Source organism: Lasioglossum baleicum, unplaced genomic scaffold, assembly GCF_051020765.1.
Source record: "Lasioglossum baleicum unplaced genomic scaffold, iyLasBale1 scaffold0213, whole genome shotgun sequence".
NCBI lineage: Eukaryota > Metazoa > Arthropoda > Insecta > Hymenoptera > Halictidae > Lasioglossum > Lasioglossum baleicum.
The window spans coordinates 102,631-123,156 of NW_027469273.1; positions in this window are offsets into that span (position 1 = coordinate 102,631).

Consider the following 20,526-nt stretch of genomic DNA (forward strand, 5'->3'; position numbering starts at 1 on the left):
TAAAATGAATACAAATTTGCATCATCAAACACGTAGTTATACTGTCGATAAGGAGGGTTAGGTTCTCGGACGAAAAGGTATCCGGTAAAGAGCACGACGTTGTAGTAATAGGTAACATTCACAATCGATTTGACGCTCTACTCCAATATATAAACTGCGAATTATGGTATCCGTTGCCATTGTTGTATTGCGTATTTACTCGTGATACACCTGGTGTGACTCTCTGAATCACAGGGGATAGGAAGCTATTTCCTTAGACGTGCGATTCTGAATGGAGGTGGTAACGTTCTGGAACGGTTTGCCTCTCGATAATCTCCTTCATATACCAAAATAAGGTGTACTTCTGCTACAATGTCTACTAATTTGTTTCAGTGAGAGCTGAGCATGAAACTCGATGCAGCGGGTTAGCGTCTCGGGCGGTAATGCTTTTTGTAAAATGTTTGACTTCGTTGGAATTCGTAACGTTCTCAAACAGTATGACACTCCACTTTAATACTCATACCGGGAATTATGGTGTCCATTGCCAGAACTCTTAAGCGGACTTTCTCCCGGAATATCTGGTTTGACTCTCGTAATCGCAGGATAAATGAAGCTATTGACTTAGCCGTTCGTCTGTCACAGAGGGCCTTAACGTTCTAGAACGGTATGACCGCCGACCTTCCAATCCATTCCTTCTATTAAGGTGCCCGTCGCTAAAATGGATGCTACTTGGCTACTCTGAAGACGAAGTTATACACTCTATACGGCGTGTTATCTACGCGGATGGTAAGTCCTTCGGGAAAACTTTGATCCTATACCAATTCGTAACTTTCTACGACGGTTCAACTTGTGACATTAATATTTATACCGTTAAATTGGGTGCATGATTGCAACACTGCACATCAGATTGACTCCCAGAATAACTGCTTTGACTCTCCGTATCCGAGGATAGGTGAAGCTGCTGGCTTAGCTGTGCGACTATGAAAGACTGTGATAACGTTCACGATTGGCTTGGCCCTAGATTTTGTAATTCACACATGATGTTATGGAGCACGTCAATAAAATGTTTACTAATTTCCTTCTCTGGACACGAAGTTATACTCTCGATGCAGCAGGTTAATTTCTCGGAAGGTACGGCCGTCTGAAAAAAATTTGACTCTATACCAATACGTAACGTTCATCAACGGTTTGACTCATTACTTTGATAATCATTCCCGGAAATACGGTGTCTATTGACAATTCTTTTCTGCGGATATAATTCCCGGAATACCTGCTTAGACATTCGGAATGACAGGATCAGTGAAACTATTATCCTATCCGTTGGATTTTAAGGAATGTGATACCTTTCTCGAAATATTCAGCCCACGATGTTGTATTTCACACAAGACATTGAGGTGCCCGCCAGTAAAATGTATAGCAACTTCTTTCTCTAAACACGAAGTTATATTCCCGATACAGCGGGTTAATCTTTCGGTGAGTATGGCGTACGGTAAAGCGTTTGACATTATACCAATCGGTAACGTTGGGCAAGGGTTAGGTTCTGTACTTTCGTATTTAAACCGTGAATTAAGTTGACCATTACCAATAGTGTACAGCGGATTGAGTTCCGGAATTCCTGGTTTGAATGTCGGAATAGCAGTAGGAGAAGCTATTGACTTAGACGCTCGACAATCAATGAAGGCGAGATTGTTCCCGAAAGGTTTGACCATCGAAATTCTAATTCACACATGAATTCACGGTGCCGTCACATAAACGTGTACTGACGTGTTTCTCTAAACACGAAGTTATCTTCTCGATACGGCGGGATAGCTTCTCGGACGATAAGGTTTTCTGTAAAACGTTTGACATTAAAGCCACTGGTAATGATCTGAAACTGGGTGACCATTTATATATAATATGCAAACCGTGTATTCAGGTGTCTATTACTAATACTGTTCACCGTATTTGCTCCCGGAAAACCTGGTCTGACTGACGGAATCACAGGGTAGGTGAAGCTATAGACTTGGCTGTCTGGAATATCATTGATGGTGGTAACTGCCTCGAACTGTTGACTACCGATCTTCTAATTCAAACATGAATTTCAGGTGCCCGTTGCTGCAATGGAGACTAATTTCATTTTGTGAACACGAACTTATACTCTCGATGAGGCCAGTGAGGTTCGCGGAATGTAAGACCTTCGATAAGCCGTTTGACTTCATGCCTGTTGGTAAAGCTCTCGAACGGTTTGACGCCCTACATTAACACTCAAACTGTGAATTAACGTGCCTATCGCCAAAAGTGTGCAGCGGATTTACTCCAGAAATGCAAGGTCTGACTCTCGGAATCACAGGATAGGTGAGGCTATTGACTTAGCAGTAGGACATTCGAAGAATCTGATAACGTTATCGAGCGGTTTGACACTCGATCTTCTAATTCATACATGAAAAAGATATCCATCAGCTCAAATGTCTCCAAACTTACTTCTGCGACCACTAAGCATGACATTCGCTATAGCGGGTTCGGTTCTAGGAAGTAAATGTGTCTGGTAAGGAATATTACGTAATATTAATGGGTAACGTTCTTCAGCTGTTTGACGCTGTACATTAATATTCATAAAGTGAGATGCGGTTTTTATTGCCAATACAGAGCAGCGAGTTTACTCGTGGAATACCTGATTTGCCTATCGGAACCACAGGATAGCTGTAGCTATTGACATATCTGTGCGACTATCGAAGGATGTGATAACGTTATCAATAAGTTTGACACTCGATCTTTTAATTCATGCATGATATTGAGGTACCCGCCATTAAAATGTCTACTAATTTCTTCTGCTGAAGACGATGTTATACACACGATACAGCGGGTTGTGTTCTCAGATGGCAACGTACCAGTTAAAGATTACGTCGTTATACCAATTGGATACCTTCTCAAACGGTTTGACGCTCTACTTCAATATTCATACCATGAATTATGTTGTCTATTACCAATGTTGTTCAGAGTATTTACTCCTAGAATAAGTGGTCTCACTCCCGCAATCACAGGATATGTGAAACTAGTAGCTTAGATGCGCGACTTTCAAAGAAGGTGAGATCTTTCGCCAACCAGTTATACTCCCAAATTTTGTATTCATACGGGGAAAAAACTGTCCGCCTGCAAATACATCCCCTAGTAGTTGCGGTGAGCACTAAGCATGACACTCTCTTCAGCGGGTTCGGTTCTAGGAGGGTAAGATGTCTGGTAAGGTGTATGACATTATATCTATTGGTAACGTTTTCCAGCGGTGTGACGCTGTACATCAGTATTGATCCAGTTGGTTGAGGTGCTTATTGCCAACAAATCTCAGCTAATTTACTCCTGGAATACCTGATTTGCCACTCGGAATCACAGGATAGCGGCAGCCATTGACTCAGTTGTGCGACCTTCAAAAAAGGTGATAACTTTCCCGATCGGTTTGAAACTCGAACTAGTTATTCATTCATGATACTGAGGGGCCGGCCCCAAAATGTATATTAATTTGTATCTCTGATCACGAAGTTATACTCTCGATACATCGGGTTAACTTCTCGGAAGATATGGCATATGTAAAAGTTTGAACATATACCAATGAGGAACGTTCTACAACGATTGGACACTATACTTTAATACTCGCACAGTGAATTAGGGTTTCTATTGCGAATACTGTTCAGCGCATTTACTCCGGTAATACCTGGTTTTTCTAGCGGAATAGTAGGTAGAGTGGTGCTGATGGTTTAGCTTAATATCTCCCAAAGAACGGGGTAAAGTTCTGGAACGATTTGACCATCGATCATGTAATTCTTACATGAAATTATGGCGCCCATTACTAAAATGCGTACCATTGTGCTTCTCTGAAAATGAAGTTGTACTCTCGGTATAGCGGCATACTTTCTCGGAAGGTAGCTTATTCTGTAAAAAGAATGACATTATAACAATTGGTGATGATCTCCACCGATTTGATTCCCTACATTAATCCTCATGCTAACAATTCAGGCGGCCATTGCCAATTCTGCCCTGCGGAATAACTCCCGGAATGCCTGGTTTGACTTTCGGAATCACAGGATAGGTGAAGCTATTGGCATAGCTGTTGGAATAGCATAGAACGTGGTTACGATCACGAACTGTTTCAATCGACTTTCCAATTCATACATGACGCTAAGATGCCGTCACTAAAATGTATACTAATGTGTTTCTCTAAACACGAAGTTGTACACTCGATACGGCGGGCTAGCTTCGCGTACGGTAAGGCTGTCGTTAAAATGCTAGACTTGATATCATTAAGTAACGTTCTATCGCGGCTTGTCGGTCTGCCTTGTCATTAATACCGTGATACAAGGAGTCTATTGGCAATACAGTACAGGCCAAATACTCCCGGAATACTTTGTTTGATACGCGGAAAAACAGGTTTGGTGATGCTCTTGACTTAGCCGTTCGTCTCTCAAAGCAGGTGGTATCGTTGTCGCACGGTTTGCCTTTGATGTTCCTATATATGCATGAAAATAATGTGGCCGTCTACTAAAGTGTCTACTAATTTGATCACGTGAAAACGAAGGAACACAATGAATGAAGTGTGTCAGCAACTCGGAAAATAATGCATTCGGTAGAATATTAGCTCTATAGCAATACGTAATGATGCACAACTCTGTGACACAGTACTTTAATATTTATACCGTTATATAGCGTGCATGATGCCAATACAGCAGAGAAGATTTACTCCCGGCATACCTGATTTGTCTGTCGGAATCACAGGACAGATGATGCCACTGGATTAGCTGTGCGACGCTCACAGACGGTGGTAACGTTCTCGATTTGTTTTGCCCTCGATTTTGCAATTCATACATGAAATTAAGGTGCCCAGCACTGAAATGCATAATCACGTGCTTCGCTGAACACGAAGTTATACTCTCGATAAAGCGGGTTATGTTCTAGGAAGATAAGACCTTCGGTAGAAGGTTTGACTCAATAACAGAAGATTACATTCACAGACGGTTTGACGCTCCACTTTAATATTCAAACCATGAGTTGGGATCCCTTTTGCCAGTACCGTTCTTCGGATTTGCTCCCGGAGTGCCACGTGTGACTCCCAGAATCATAAAATATCTGAAGCTCTTGACTTAGGAGTGCGAACCTCCAAGATCAAGGTAACGTTCACAAGCGGATTGAACCTCGACCTTGTTTTTCATAATGAAATTATCGTCCCCATCACGAAAATGATTATTGCTGTGTATCCCTAAACACGCAGCAATACTCTCGATACGTCGGGTTCGCTTCTCGGACGGTGAGGTATACGGTAAGACGTTTAACATTACAGCCATACGTTACGTTCTCACACGTTGTGGCGCTCTATTTTTATATTAATTCCCCGAATTAAGGTATCTATTGCTAATACTCTTCAGCACATTTACGCCCGGCTTACCAGCTTTGACTCAACGAATCACAGGATGGGTGAAGCAATTGACTTTGGCGTTAGTCTTTCATAGAGTGTGGCAACGATCTCGATCGGTTTGACACTCGATCACCTGATTCATATTCGAAATTAAGGTCCTCGTCACTAAAGTGTATAGTAATATGTTTGACTCTGAGCATGACAGGATGGGTCAAGCTGTTGACTTATCTTTGCGAATCTTAAATACTGTGAGCACGTAATCGATTGGTTTGGCACCAAACCGGATTGAACTTCTACCTTAATATTCAAACCGTGAAGTAAGCTGTCAATTGCCAATTCTCATCAGCGGACTTACTCTCGGATGCCTTGTTTTGCTTTCGGAATCACAGGATATGTGTCGCTATTGACTTATCAGATCGATCGTCAAAGATGGTGGCAGCATTCCCGAACTGTCTGACCATCGATCTCTAAATTTGGTACATGAAATTACGGCGCCGGATACTAAAAGGTCTACCCAAGTGATTCTCTGAACACGTAGTTATTCTCTCGATGAAGCGGGTGAGGTTCGCGGATGATTCGACCTCATGTAAAAAGTTTGAATTTATAACAATAGACAACATTCATAAAGCGTTTGATGCTCAATTTAATATTCAAATCGTGAATGAAGGTGTCTCTTGCGAATTGTATTCAGCGGATTTACTACCGGAATGCCTGGTTTAAACCTAGGAATCACAGTATATGTGAAGCTATTGACGTAGCCTTTCGACCCCCACAGAGGGTGGATACGATCACGAAAGATTCGAAGCTCGATCTTCTAATTCGTACCTGAGCCTATAGGGCTCGTCACTAAATCGTATACTAGTTTATTCGTCTGAACGTGGTGTAATACTCTCGATGCAGCGGGTCAGTTTTGCAAAGTGTATGGCATTCTGTAATACATTTAACCCTACACGAATATGTAATGTTCTACAACGGCTTAACGGTCCGCTTCAATATTTAAACATTGAATTGTGATGTCTAATGTCTATTCTGTACAGCGCATTTACACCCGGAATATTTGGTTTGTCTTTCCGTATCAAAAGGTATGTGAAGCCGGAGACTTAGCTATGCGACGCTCAAGGAACTTGGTATCAAACACGAACGCTTTGACTCTCAGTTTTGATATTTATATACCAAAATGTGGACTCCGTCCTCTAAAACGTCTACTAGTGTATTGCAGTGAACAATAAGCGAGAGAAACGCTACAGCGTGTTAGGTTCATGGAAGGAAAGGTACTCCGTAAAAAGATTGTCTCTATATCATATGGTAATGTTCTTCAACGTTTGACTCTCTAATTTAATATTCGTACCATGAATTAAGGTGTCTATGACCAATACTGCTCAGTGGATTTAATACCGCAATTCCTGATTTGGCTCTCGGTAATACAGGATAGGTAACGCTATTGACTTAGTTGTGTGACTCGCAATGATGCTAGTATCGTTCTAGGACAGTTTGCCTCACGACCTTCTAATTCATATATGAAATTAAGGTGCACGTCACTAAGAATTATTCAAATCTGTTTCTCTAGGCACGAAGTTATACTCTCGATAGAGCGTGTTTGGCTCCCGGAAGGTGAGAACTTCGGTAAAAAGTTTGATTCTGTTCGAACAGGCAATATTCCCCAACGGCTTGACGGTCTGCTTCAATATTTATAGAATGAAGTAAGTTATCTATTGCAAACATTGCTCGGCGGATTTATGCCAGCAATGACTGGTTTAGCTACAGAAATTGCAAGATCTGTGAAGCTATGGCCTTCGTCGCTCTACTCAGAAAGGGGGAGATACCGTTACCGAACGGTTTGACCACCGATCTTGAAATTCGTACATGAACTTATGGTGACATTACTAGAATGAATACTTGTTCGTACGACAGAACACCGTGTTATACTCTCGAAACTCTCGTTGGTCAGTTTTTCGGAGGGTTGGGCATTCTGTAAAGCGTTTGACTTTATAGCAATTGTAACGTTTGCACAGAGTATCAGGCTGTATTATAATATTCAATCCGCGGAATTATGGTATCTATAGCCAGTACTGTAGAGCGTATTTACTCCCGGAATATCTTGTTTGACTTTCTGAATCTCACGATGGATGAAGCTATTGGCTTAGCCGTTTGAATCTTAACGAAGGAGGTAACATTCTCGACCGGTTTGACACTCGATCATCGGATTCATACATGAAATTAAGGTGCACGTCACAAGAGTGTATAGTAATATGTTTGACTCTGAGCATGACAGGATGGGTCATGCTGTTGGCTTATCTTTGCGAATCTTAAATACTGTTTAATCGATTGGTTTGGCACCCGATTTCCTAATTCATACACGATATAGTGACGCCCATCACTAATATACAATTAATATAAAATTACGAATTATATAAGAATGGAATTTTTTGCCGAAGGCCTTACCTTCCAAGAGGATATCGCGTCGTATATAGAGCATAACTTCGTGTTCCGCGAAGCAATGTAGTTTCCATTTTAGAGAAAGGCAAATTGATTTCCTGTAAGAATTAGAAGGTCGAGGGTCAAACAAATATTCGAGAACGTCAGCACATTCCTTCTGAGCCAAACGGCTACGTCAATGGTTTCACCTATCCTGTGATTCCGAGAACCGCTGTGAGTATATTACCAGTTGCTATAAAGTCATTCTTATTAACCTATACCTTACATTCCGAGAAATGAAGCTGCCGTAGCGATTGTTTTGCTTCACGTTCGCAGGAACCAAGTAGTAGACACTTTAGCTGACGTACACCATATTTTTACGTAGGAGTAGGAAAATCTTGTGTCCATCCGTCCGAAAACGATACCACCATGTTTGTGAGTCGAACGGCTGAGTCAATACGTTCACATTTCTTGTGATTCCGAGAGTCAAATCTCGTATCTCACGAATAAGTCCGTTGAGGGGTTTTGACATTAGAGTCCTTAATTCACGGTATGAATATTAAATTAAAGAGCTAAACCGTTGGAGAACATTATCAAATGGGATAAAGTCAATCTATTTACCGGACCCTACCTTCCAGGATCCTAACCCGCTGTAGCGAGTGTCATGCTTAGTGCTCACGGAAACAATTCAGTAGATATTATATCAGATGCACACAATATTTTCAAATATGAATTAGAAGATCGAGTGTCAAAACATTCGATATATTTACCACATTCTTTTGGATTCGATCGGCTGAGTCAATAGTTTCACCTTTAGATGTGATTCCGAGAGTCATGCCTGGTACTCCAGGAGTAAATGCGCTGAACAGTATTGGCAATAGAAATACTAATTCATGGCATGAATATTAAAGTAGAGAGTCAAACCGTTTGAGAACTTTACAAATTAGTATAATACTATTTACTGCATGGCTTACATTCCGAGGACCTGACCCATTTCACCGAGAGTACAACATCGTGCATAGTGCAACAAATTACATTACATTTTAATAACGTGAACCGTAAATTCATGCATGAGTTAGACGATTGAAGGTGAAACAATCCGAGAATGTTGCCACCTTCTGTATGAGGCGAACGGCTATTCCAATAGCTTCACATGTGCTGTGACTCCGAGATTCAAACCAGGTATTCCTGGAGTAAATCCGCTCAAATGTATTGGCCTTACTTGACGGTTTGAGATACATTAGTATACATTTTACTGATGGTCACATTAATTTCATGTATAGATCAGCAGATCGAGAGTCAAACCGATCCAGAACGTTACCACCTTCTTTGGGATTCGCACAGGTATGTCGATAGCTTGACCTATGCTGTTATTGCGAGAGTCAAGCCAGGTATTCCGGGAGCAAGTCCGCTGTACAGTATTGGCAATAGACTCCTTAATTCACGGTTTGAAAGATAAAGTAGCGCGTCAATCCATTTGAGAACCATACCAATTGCTATAAAGTGAAACGTCTTACCGAAGACTTTACTTTCTGATAATCTATCCGGCTGTATGGAGAGTATTCTATCGTATCCGGAGGAAGAAATTATTATTCTTGTCTGTGGCGGGGACCTAAACATCATGTATGAATTAAAAGATCGAGTGTCAAACCAATCCAGAACGTTACCACCTTCTTTGGGGTTCGAGCGCATAAGTCAGGAGCTTCAGCTGTCCAGCGATTGCGAGAGTCAATCCTTGTATTCCGCTAGTAAAACCACTGAACAGTATTGGTAATAGAAACCTTAATTGACGGTTTGAATATTAATGTCGAGCGTGAAATCGCTTTGGAGGGTAGCCGATTCGTATAAAGTCAATCAGTTTACCGATGGCTTTACCATCGGAGAAGATAACCCACCGATTCGAGAGTATTACTTCGTGCTCAGAGAATAAAATTAGTCTTCATTTCTGCGACGGGCGTCTTAATTTCATGTATCAATTGGTAGATCGCGGGTCAATCCGTTCGATATCGTTGCCACGGTCATTGAGAGTAGAACGTCTAAGTCACAGGCTTCAGCTATACTGTGATTCCGAGAGTAAAACCAGGCATTCCGGGACTAAGTACGGAGGAAAGTATTGGCGGTTGACACTTTAATTCTCGGTTTGTATTCAAAATTAGAGCCTCCATCCATCTGGAATGGTTAGCTATTGTTATAAAGCCATACTTCTTACCAAATGCCTACCCATCCGATGGCCAAACCCGCTGTATCGTCAGTATAACGTCGCGTTCAGAGGAACGACTTAGTACACGTTCTACTGACGTTCACCGAAATTTCATGTATGAATTGGAAGGTCGAGCGTCAATCCGTTCGGTAACGTTACCACGGTCATTGAGAGGCGATCGTCTAAGTCACTGGCTTCACCAGTACTGTGATTCCAATAGTGAAACCAAATATTCCGGAAGTAAATCCGCAGTACATTATTGGCTATAAGCAACTTTATTTACAGAATCAATATTAAAGTTCTGAGACAATCCGTTGTAGACCGGAATCTACTGGTATAGGATCAAACTTTCTAAAGAAAGCCTTACATTCTGAGAATCTATCCCACAGTATCGACAGTATAAATCCGTGTTCAGAGAAGGACATGAGTTTGCACTTTAGTGGCAAGCACCTGAATTTCATGCATGAATAAGAAGATTGAGAGTTACATCGTTCGATAACGTCGCATAGCGAAGGCAATTGATTCCCCTACCCTGTAATTACGAGTGTCAAACCAGTCATTACGATGTGAATCCGATGAATTATATGGGCCATTGACACCATAATCCATAGTATGAACATTTAAGAAGAAAGTCAAACTGTCGGAGATAAGTACTAGTTGGTACAGAGTTACACTTCCTATCGAATACAATACCCCCTGAGATCAAAACCTACTGTATCGAGAATATAGCTTCTTGTTAGGATATACAAATTAGTATACATTTCAGCAGACAAAAATCTCATTTTCGTGTAGGAACAGAAATATCGGCGGCCAAACCTTTCTAGGACGATCACACATTCTTTGAGAGACGAACGGCTTTCTCAATAGCTTCACCGCATATGTTATGTCGAAAGTCAAACCAGATATTCCGAGAGTCAATTCGCTGAACAGTATTGGCTATAGACACATTATTTCACAGATGGAATATTAGGGTAGCGAGGCAAGTCACCGGACAACATTACCAAATGTTATAAAGTCATGCATTTTACCGAACAAATTACCTTCTGTGACCCTAGCCGCTGTATAGAGAGGCCATCTTTGTGATCAGAGATGTAAATTAGTATACATTTTAGTGACGAGCCCCTTAAATAGAAGATCATTGGCCAAACCGTTCGAGAACGTTACCTTCTTCTATGAGAGACGAATGGCTACGTCAATAGCGCCACCTACACAGAGATTCGGAGTGCAAACCCAGGTATTCCGGCAGAAACTACGCTGATGACTTTTGGCAATGGACACCTTAATTCCGGCTTGAATATTACAGAAGAGCATAAAGCTTTTTGAAAGCGTAACCTATTCTTATAATGTCAAACGTTTTACCGATGGCCGTACCTTCCGCGTACCTTATCCGCAATATCGAGAGTGTAACATCGTGATCAGAGCATCAAATTAGTAAATATGTTAGTGACAGGGTCCTTAATTTCATGACGGATAGGAAGGTCGAGGATCAAAGCGTTCGAGAACGATACCACCATCTTTGAATGTTGGACGCCTAAGTCAATTGCTCCATCTATCCTGTGATTCCGCGAGTCAAATCAGGTAATCCGTCAGTACGTTCGCTAAGTTTATTTGCAACTGACATCTTAATTTACGGTATGAATACTACTCTAGAGAGTCAATCCGACGGAGAACATTACCAATCAGCATAATGTCATTCCTTTGACCGAACACCACACCTTCCGAGAGCCTATCTCGCTGTATCAAGTGCCCTACTTAATATGCACGGAAACAAATTGGTAGACAGTTTAGAGGACGGACACCACATATTTTTGCATAAGTATCAAAACTGTGGGTGAAGGATTTCGAGAAAGTTACCACCTTCAGTGAGAGACGAACGCCCAAGGCCATAGCTTCACCTTTCCCGTGATTCCGAGGCTCAAACCTTGTACTTCAGGAGTCAGTCTGCTGAAGTGTATTGGCAATGAACAGCTTAATTCACAGTATGAATATTAAAGTAAAGCGTAAAACCTTTTGAGAACGTTACCAATTGGCTTAACGCCATACTCTTTACCGGATACATGACCATCCAAGAACATAATCCGCTGTATCGAGAGTATAACTTCGTGTTCAGCAATACAAATTAGTAGACAATATAGTGACCGGATCTATAACACTTCGGGATAGAGCTTGACTCAATAGCATTAGGTTCTACAACGGTATGACGGTCTGCTTCATTATTTATCATTTATTGGCAGAACCACAGGATGCGTGAAGCATTTGACTTAGCCGTTCTACTCCAAAGGATGTTGGTAATGTTCTCGATCGGTTTGAAAGTCGATCTTCAATGTCATGCACGAAACTACGGTTCTCGTCAGTAAAATATCTACTAATTTGTATCTATAATCGCGAAGTTGTATTCTCGATTCGGCAGGTTATATTCTCGGAATGTAAGGACATCGATGAAAAGAGTGACTGTATACCATTTGACAATGATAGCCGTCAATATGTCTCTCTACTTTAATGTTCACGCATAGAATTATGGTGCAATTTGCCTTTATAATTCAGCGGACTTGCTCCAGCAATGACTTGTTTGACTTTCGGAATCACAGGATATGTCATGATATTGACGTAGATGTGCGATTCTCAGGGAATGTGGTTGCGATCTCGACCGCTCTGACTTCCGATTTTGTTATTCAAATATGGAAATAAGGTGTGGATCTGCTATAACGTTCACTAATTTGTTTCGCTGAACCCGGAGTTGCACACACGATACAGCAGGTTATGTTCTCTGAAGAGTAAAGTATCCGGTAAGGAGTATGACGTTGTACCAATTGGTAACGATCTCAAACGGTTTAACGCTCTACTGTAATATTCAAACCGCAAATTAATGCTTCTATTACCAATACCTTTCAGCGGGTTTACTCCTGGAATGCCTGGTCTTAATGTCGGAATGCCAGGTTTGGTGAAGCTATTGATTTAGCCGTTCGACTCTCAACGTAGGTGGTCAGGTTCTCGATCCGTTTTACATTCGTTCCTCTAATTCATACAGGAAATTAAGGTGCCCGTCGCTAATATGGATACAAGATGGCTTCTCCGAACGCGAAGTTATACTCACTATACGGCGTGTTATCTTCTCGGTAGGTAATGTCACCTGCAGAAAGATTGATTCTAGACAATTTAATATCATTCTACGACAGTTTAACTCGGGACATTAATATTTATACCGTTATATAGGGTGTATGATGCCAAAACTGCACCGCAGATTGACTCCCGGAATACCTGGTTTGACTCTCGGAATCACAGGGCAGGTGATACTACTGGCCTAGCTGTGCGACACACAAAGACGGTAATAACGTTCTCGATTGGTTTCGCCCGCGACTTTGAAATTCATACATGAAATTATGGAGCCTGTCACTATAATGTTCACTAATTTGCTTCTCTGGACACAAAGCTATACTCTCGATACAGACGGCTAGTTTCTCGGAAGGTACGGCCGTCGGTAAACAGTTTGACTCTATAGCAATACGCAACGTTGTTCAACGGTTTGACTCAGTACATTGATATTCATACCAGAAATTACGGATCCTATTGCCAATACTTTTCAGCGGTCATACTTCTGGTATAGCTGGTTTGATTCTCTGTATCACAGGATAGGTGACGCTATTGACTTATCCGCTCGGCTCTCATGGTAGGCGGTAAAGTACCTGGACGCTTTGCCTCTCGATGTTGATATTTATACACAAACATGCGGTTTCGGCTAGCTAAAGTGCATATTAATATGTGTCCGTGAACACTAAACAGGACACTCGCTGCAGCGGGTTAGGTTCTCCGCAGGTAAAGTATTCTGTAAGAGAAATGACTTTCTACGAATTGGTAATGTTCATTGGCCGGTTGACCCTCTACATTAATATTCAATCCGTGAATTACGGTGACTATTACAAAACTTCTCAGCGGATTTACTCCCGGTATACCATGGGTTGACTCTTGTAATCTTGGAATAGGACAAGTTATTGACACAGCCGTCCGTCTCTCAAAGAGAGAGGTATCGTTCTCGAGCGGTCTGACCCTCGATCTTCTAATTCATGCATGATACTAAGGTGACAGTAACTAAATTGTATTGTGATTTGATCCTCTGAACACGAGATTAAACTCTCGAAACGGCAAGTTATCTTCGTCGAAGGTAAGTCTATCCGCAAAGTGTCTGAGTCTATTCCAATTGGTAACGTCCTATAACAGTTTGGCGATCTGCTTCAATATTCAAACCGTTAACTAAGGTGTCCATTGCCAATAATCTTCACCGGCCTTCTACCGGAATACGAGATGTGACTATCAGTATCACTGATGCGCGCGACCGTCCGGACAGGGGGTATGTTTGGTAGTGCCATACTTTGACGGTGCAGGGGTAACAGCCACGGCCACCTGCTGCGACCGAGCGCAAAGCTGGCAGCTCCGCCTCCTCGTGGCCCCCGCCGGAAACGTGTATCCCCGGGTAGTGCGGCCCCGTGGGATCGGCTAAGTGAGCTGCCGACCCTTATGGGTAGGTCCATCTTGTACACGATCCGATGATGACTGCAACTCCCAATGGATATGAGTTGATTGATATCTATGTGAAAAAAGGAACATGTGAATTATGGGCAGGGTTGTTCCAAGTCCCGCATGGTTCCTGAGGGAGTGGTGGACCTGATTGTAGCCAATACCATCTGGACGCGCAATCCGGTATGAGATTAAGCTCGTTGTACGGCGACAGACGCTTCGGCGGGCAACGATATATGCGCCACAATACTTGTCAGTATCGCTGGATCGGTGAAGCTATTGACGGAGATGTGATATTCTCATGTAAGATGGTAACGGTCTTCAACGGATTGACTCTCGATCTTCTAAACCATACACGAATCTAGGGTGCCCGTCACTTTAATCATTCAAAATTCCTTTCTCTGAAGACGATCTAATACTCCCGATGAAGCCGGTGAGGTTCACTCAAGGAAAGGACTTCGGTAAAACGTTTGACTATATACAAATTTACAATACTCTCAAACGGATTAACGATCTACTTTAATGTTCAAGCCGAGAATAATGGTGTCTAATGCCAGTACTGTTCAGCTGCTTAACTTCCGGAACGCCTGGTTTGACTTTCGGAACCGCAGGGTAGGTAAAGCTATTGGCTTAGCTATTCGACTCTCAAGAAAGGTGGTGACATCCTCCAACGGTTCGTCTATCGATCTTGCTACTCAAACGTGAAGGAAATGTGTCCCTCTGCCAAAATGTCTACTGATTTGTTCTTGCGAAAATAGTAAACAAGACTCTCTCTGCAGCGGGTTTTTTTCTCGGAAGGCAAGGTATTCGGACCATAAAATGACTTTTTGCCAATTGGTAATGTTCTCCGTCGGATTGAACTTCTACTTTAATATTCATGCTCTGAATGAAGGTGTCAATTGCCAATACTGTACAGCGGATTCACCCCCGAAGTAACTGATTTGGCTGTCTGAATCAAAGGATGAGTGAAGTTATTGATATAGCCGTTCGATTCCCAAATATCGTGGGGACATTCTCAAACGGTTTGGCTATCGATAATTCTTTTCATACATGAACATCAGGTGTGCCTCTACTATTCTGTCTACAGATTTGTTTCCGTGAACAATATGTAAGACACTGGCTACAGCGGGATAGTTTCTCTTAAGGTAATCTATTCGACAAGTTGAATGGCTTTATACGAATAGTTATTTTTCTCCGACGATGTGACTCTGTACCTTAATATTCATACCGTTAATTAAAGTGTCTATTGAAAAACTAATCCGCGGATGTGCTCCCGGAACACCTGGTTTTACTTTCGGAATCACAGAATAGCAAATGCTGTTGTCTTAGCCGTTCCACTCTCAGCGAACGTGGCAAAGGTCTCAACGGTTTCACCCGAGATCTTCTAATTCATGCACGGATCTACGGTGCACATCACTAGAATGTCTACTAATTTGTTCCTCTGAACATGAAGTTATACCATCGATACAGCTGGTTAGGCAATCGGAGTGTAAGGTCTCCATTAAAACGTTCGACTTTATACATATTTTCAACGCACACATACAGTTCGACGCTCTACATTAATATTCAACCCGCGAATTAATGTGTCTATTGCCAATACTGTTCAGCGGATTTACGCACGGAATACCTGCTTGTACTCATGCTATCACAGGTTATATGAAGTTATATCGAAGTCTTGTAGTTGTACCCTGCAGCTCGAAGAGGCATTAGTGTATGGTTTCAGTAAATTCCTTATACTTGATTTTGTACCATATGCATTCTGTCACAGTTATCTATTTATTCATAGATACTGCAATTCACTGTTGTTATATTTTCGATTTTCTTCTCGTAATTTTCAATTTAATTTTGAGAAATTGTATTTCCCAGTAACAGTGTCTTTGGAATTAATCGAGTATTCGATTATGACATTATTCCGTTAAACTTATTGTTATTATATATGGTTGTCTCTATATAATCGTTCTGTACCAGTGTAACACGACTGGTGATGTCTTGTGGTTGCGTACGTCAGAGCAAAGCAGCAGTACTGAGTGATCATGGTTAATTTCTCTAACCTAGATATTGTACCGCATGCATTTTTTCCAGTCTGCATTTATTTATATATACTGTCATTTACTGTTACAATATTTTCGATTTTCTTCGATATTTTCAATTTTTCGATGATAAAATTGTGTTTGATAGTAAAAGCACCTTTGGAATTTGTTGTGTCTACATTTATGACATTATAATGATAACCTTATTCGTATTTAATATGATTGTCTCTATACGTGCCTACGCTGCCGGGGAGACACTAATGGCGATATCCTGTATTTGCGTACGACAGATCGAAGCGGCACTACTGAATGGTCGTAGTTAATTTCGCTAAACTTATTTTTGTATGGTATGCATTTAATCCCGGTCATCCATTTATTTAATCATACACTAATATACTGCTTTCATAACTTCGACTATTTTTCAGAATTGTCAATTTTCAATTTTGAGAGTTGTATTCCTTAATAATATTGTCTCTTGAGCTAGATGAATTTACGTTTATGATAACATTATGTCAATCTTATTGTTATTTTATATGACATTCTGTGTACGTACCGATGCTTCCAGTGCGACACGACTTGAATGATCTCGTAGTTGTGTTCGGTGGATCGGAGCGATGCTACTGTATTGTCTTCGCTAATTTCTATAACCTGGATATTATACTGCAGAGACTCTTCTGCAGTCTTCCTTGTAGTTTAACTAACTGTAATTTACTGATATGATATATTCAATGTTTCTCAATATCTTCAATTTTTAGTTTAATGGATTGTGTCTCTTAGTAACAGTGCCTTTGGCATTAGATGAGTGTGCCTTTATGTCAAAAATTTGTTATACTTATTTATTTTTTTATACGATTGTCGATATATATATATATATATATATATATATATATATATATATATATATCGACACGAATGTCGAGGTCTTGTAGTAACCTGCGGCAGAACGATGCGGCACTGCTGGATGGTGTACGATATTGTCTTTAACCTTCATTTGTAACGTATGCATTTTTCCCAGATTCCCATTTGTTTATAGTTACTGTAATTTACTGATATTTTCGATCATTTTAAAAATTCCCATTATTTAATTTGAAGCGTTATATTCTTTGGAAAAAGTGTCATTGGAATTGGTAAAGTGTACGTTTATACCGATATTTTGTTGAATTTGTTGTTGTATAATGCTATTGTCTGTACACGAACATACGCTGCAGCTCGACACGACTGGAATGTTATTATAGTTGCGTACGGTAGATCTGAGAGACAATACTCTATGGTCATTGTTAATATGATTAACCATAATAATGTGCCGAAAGAATTCCTTCTCAGTTTTCTATTTACATGTACATACTCTAACTTATAGATATGATATTTTCGATTTTTCTCATAATTTCCAGGCTTTAATAATAAAAATTGTATTAATGAGGAAACTTGCCTATTGAATGAGTTGAGTGTAGGTTTATAACATTGTTTTATTATACATATAGTTATTGTATATGATTGTCTGTATACGTACCTACGCTACCGATACTACACGGTACATATTTTGTATTTGCGTTCAACATATCCGAGCGACACTACTAGATGGTCCTCGTTAATTTCATAACCAGGACTTTGTGCCGTATGCATTTTATCCCAGCCATCCATTTATTAACACATACTGCAATTCACTTTTTCGATACTTCGATTTGCTTCATAACTTCCAGTTAATAAGTTCAAAGACTGTATTCTATACGATAAGTGTTTATGGAACTAGTTGAGCTTACATTTATGAAAATATCGATTTATGCTTCATCTTAAATTATATGATTCTATGTATTCGTACCTCGCTTACAGCGCGACACGAGTGGAGTGGTCTTGTATTTGCGATCGGTATATCGGATCGACACTACTCTATGAGCTTCGATAATTTCTTCAGCCATAATACTGTACCGTATGGATCTCTTCCCTGTCTTCCATTTAATTTTACATGCTGCATATTACGGTTATGTTATTTTTGATTTTTTCATAATTTCGAGTTTTTAAATTAAAAATTTGTACTTCTTAGTAAAAGTGCCTTTTCAATTCGATAAGTCTACACTTATGCAAACATTTTGTATAACTTTCTGTTGTATAATATGATTGTCTGAATAAAAACCTACGCTTCTGCAGCAACACGAATTGAGTGGCCTTGTAGTTGTGTTCGGTAGGTCGGAGCTACTAGACTGTTTGGTGTTTGTTAATTTCAATATACTCAATATAGTACCGTAACCATTCATTCGCAGTTTTCTGTTTATTTCTATGCATTTGTTCCTAATTTTAACTTTATTTATACATTCTGCAATTTACTGTAATAATATTTTCGATTTTCTTCCAAATTTTCAATTTTCATTATAAAAAATTCTATTTCCTAATAAAGGTGTCCTTGAAATTACTTGTGTGTACGCTCATGTCATATATTTGTTACATATTGCTATTTTATATGACTTTCTGTATGCGAACCTACGTTCCTGGACCAACACCACTGGAGATGACTTGCAGTTGCGATCGCCAGATCGAAGCGGCTCTTCTGGATGGCCTTTGTTTACTTCTTTATCCATAAAATTGTGCCGTATGCATTCCGTTGCAATTTTCTATTCATTCAGACTTACTGCATTTCACTGTTATGATTTTTTTCATTTCACATCAAAATTCTTAAATTTAAGTACAAGGACCTGCATCCTTTTGTATACGCGCCTTTTGAATTTGATGAGTTTATGTTTATGAAAATATCATGTCTAGCTTTTTGTCATTTAACACGGTTGTCAGTATACGTACCTTCGGTGCTGTAACGAGACGGCTGAAGTGGTCTTGTAGTTGCGATTGCCATATCGAAGCGGCATACCGCATGATCTTCGTTAACCATTTTTACCACAATATTGTACCGCATGCCATCCTTCGCAAATTTCTATTTACTTCTGCATTCTGCAATTTACTGTTATCATTTTTCGACTTTTCTCATAATTTCCAATTTTAATTTAAAAAATTGTATTTCTTAGGAAATGTTTCCTTGGAATTAGTTAAGTGTACGTTTACGATACGTTATATCTTACGTTATTTTCTCATGGTGTGTATACGTAACTACGATGCCGGATCGAGACGACTGGCGACGTATTGAAGTTGCGTGGAGCAGATTGGAGCGGCACTACTGGATGGTATTTGTTAATTTCTCTAACCATGATATAGTACCGTATGCATTTTTTCCAGTCTTCCATTTATTAATGCAGACTCTAATTTATTGCATTGAAATTTTCAATTTTAAAAAAAATGTTTAACCCTTGGTCTAAAAGTTTGTAATTTTCAGTAAAAGTGACTTTGGAATTAGTTCAGTATGCTTTTGTGACATCAGTTTTTTAATCTTATTGTTATTTTATATGATTGTGTGTATAGGTACCTACGCTTCCGGAACAACACGACTGCAGTGGTCTTCTAGTTGCGTACCGCGAATCTGAGCGGCATTGCTGGATGGTCTAGGTTAATTTCTTTAGTTTTGAGATTGTACAGTATGCATTTTTCCCAGCATTCCATTTATTTATACTTACTGTAATTTATTGCTGTGATATTTTCAATTTATTTCAATATTTCAAATTTTTATTTTCAGAAATTGTATTTCTTAGTAAAAGTGCCATTGTAATTAGATGAGTGTACACTGATGACTTCATTTTGTTAAACATATTGTTATCTTATACGATTGCCTGTATACGTACCTACGCCTCCGTCGCGATGCGACTGGAGTGGCCTTGTAGTTGCGTGCGGAAGATCGGAGCGACATTACTGGATGATCTACGTTATTGTCTCTAGCCATAATTCTGATCAGTACGCATTTTTCCCAGTTTCCCATTTATGTATACATTCTATAACTTCCTCTTATCCCATTTCCGATTTTTTTCAAAATTTCCAGTTTTTAATCCCCAGAAATGTATTGTTAAGGTTAAGTTCCTTTTGAATTAGATGAGCTTTCGTTGATGACATTATTTTGATAAAATTATTGTCACTTT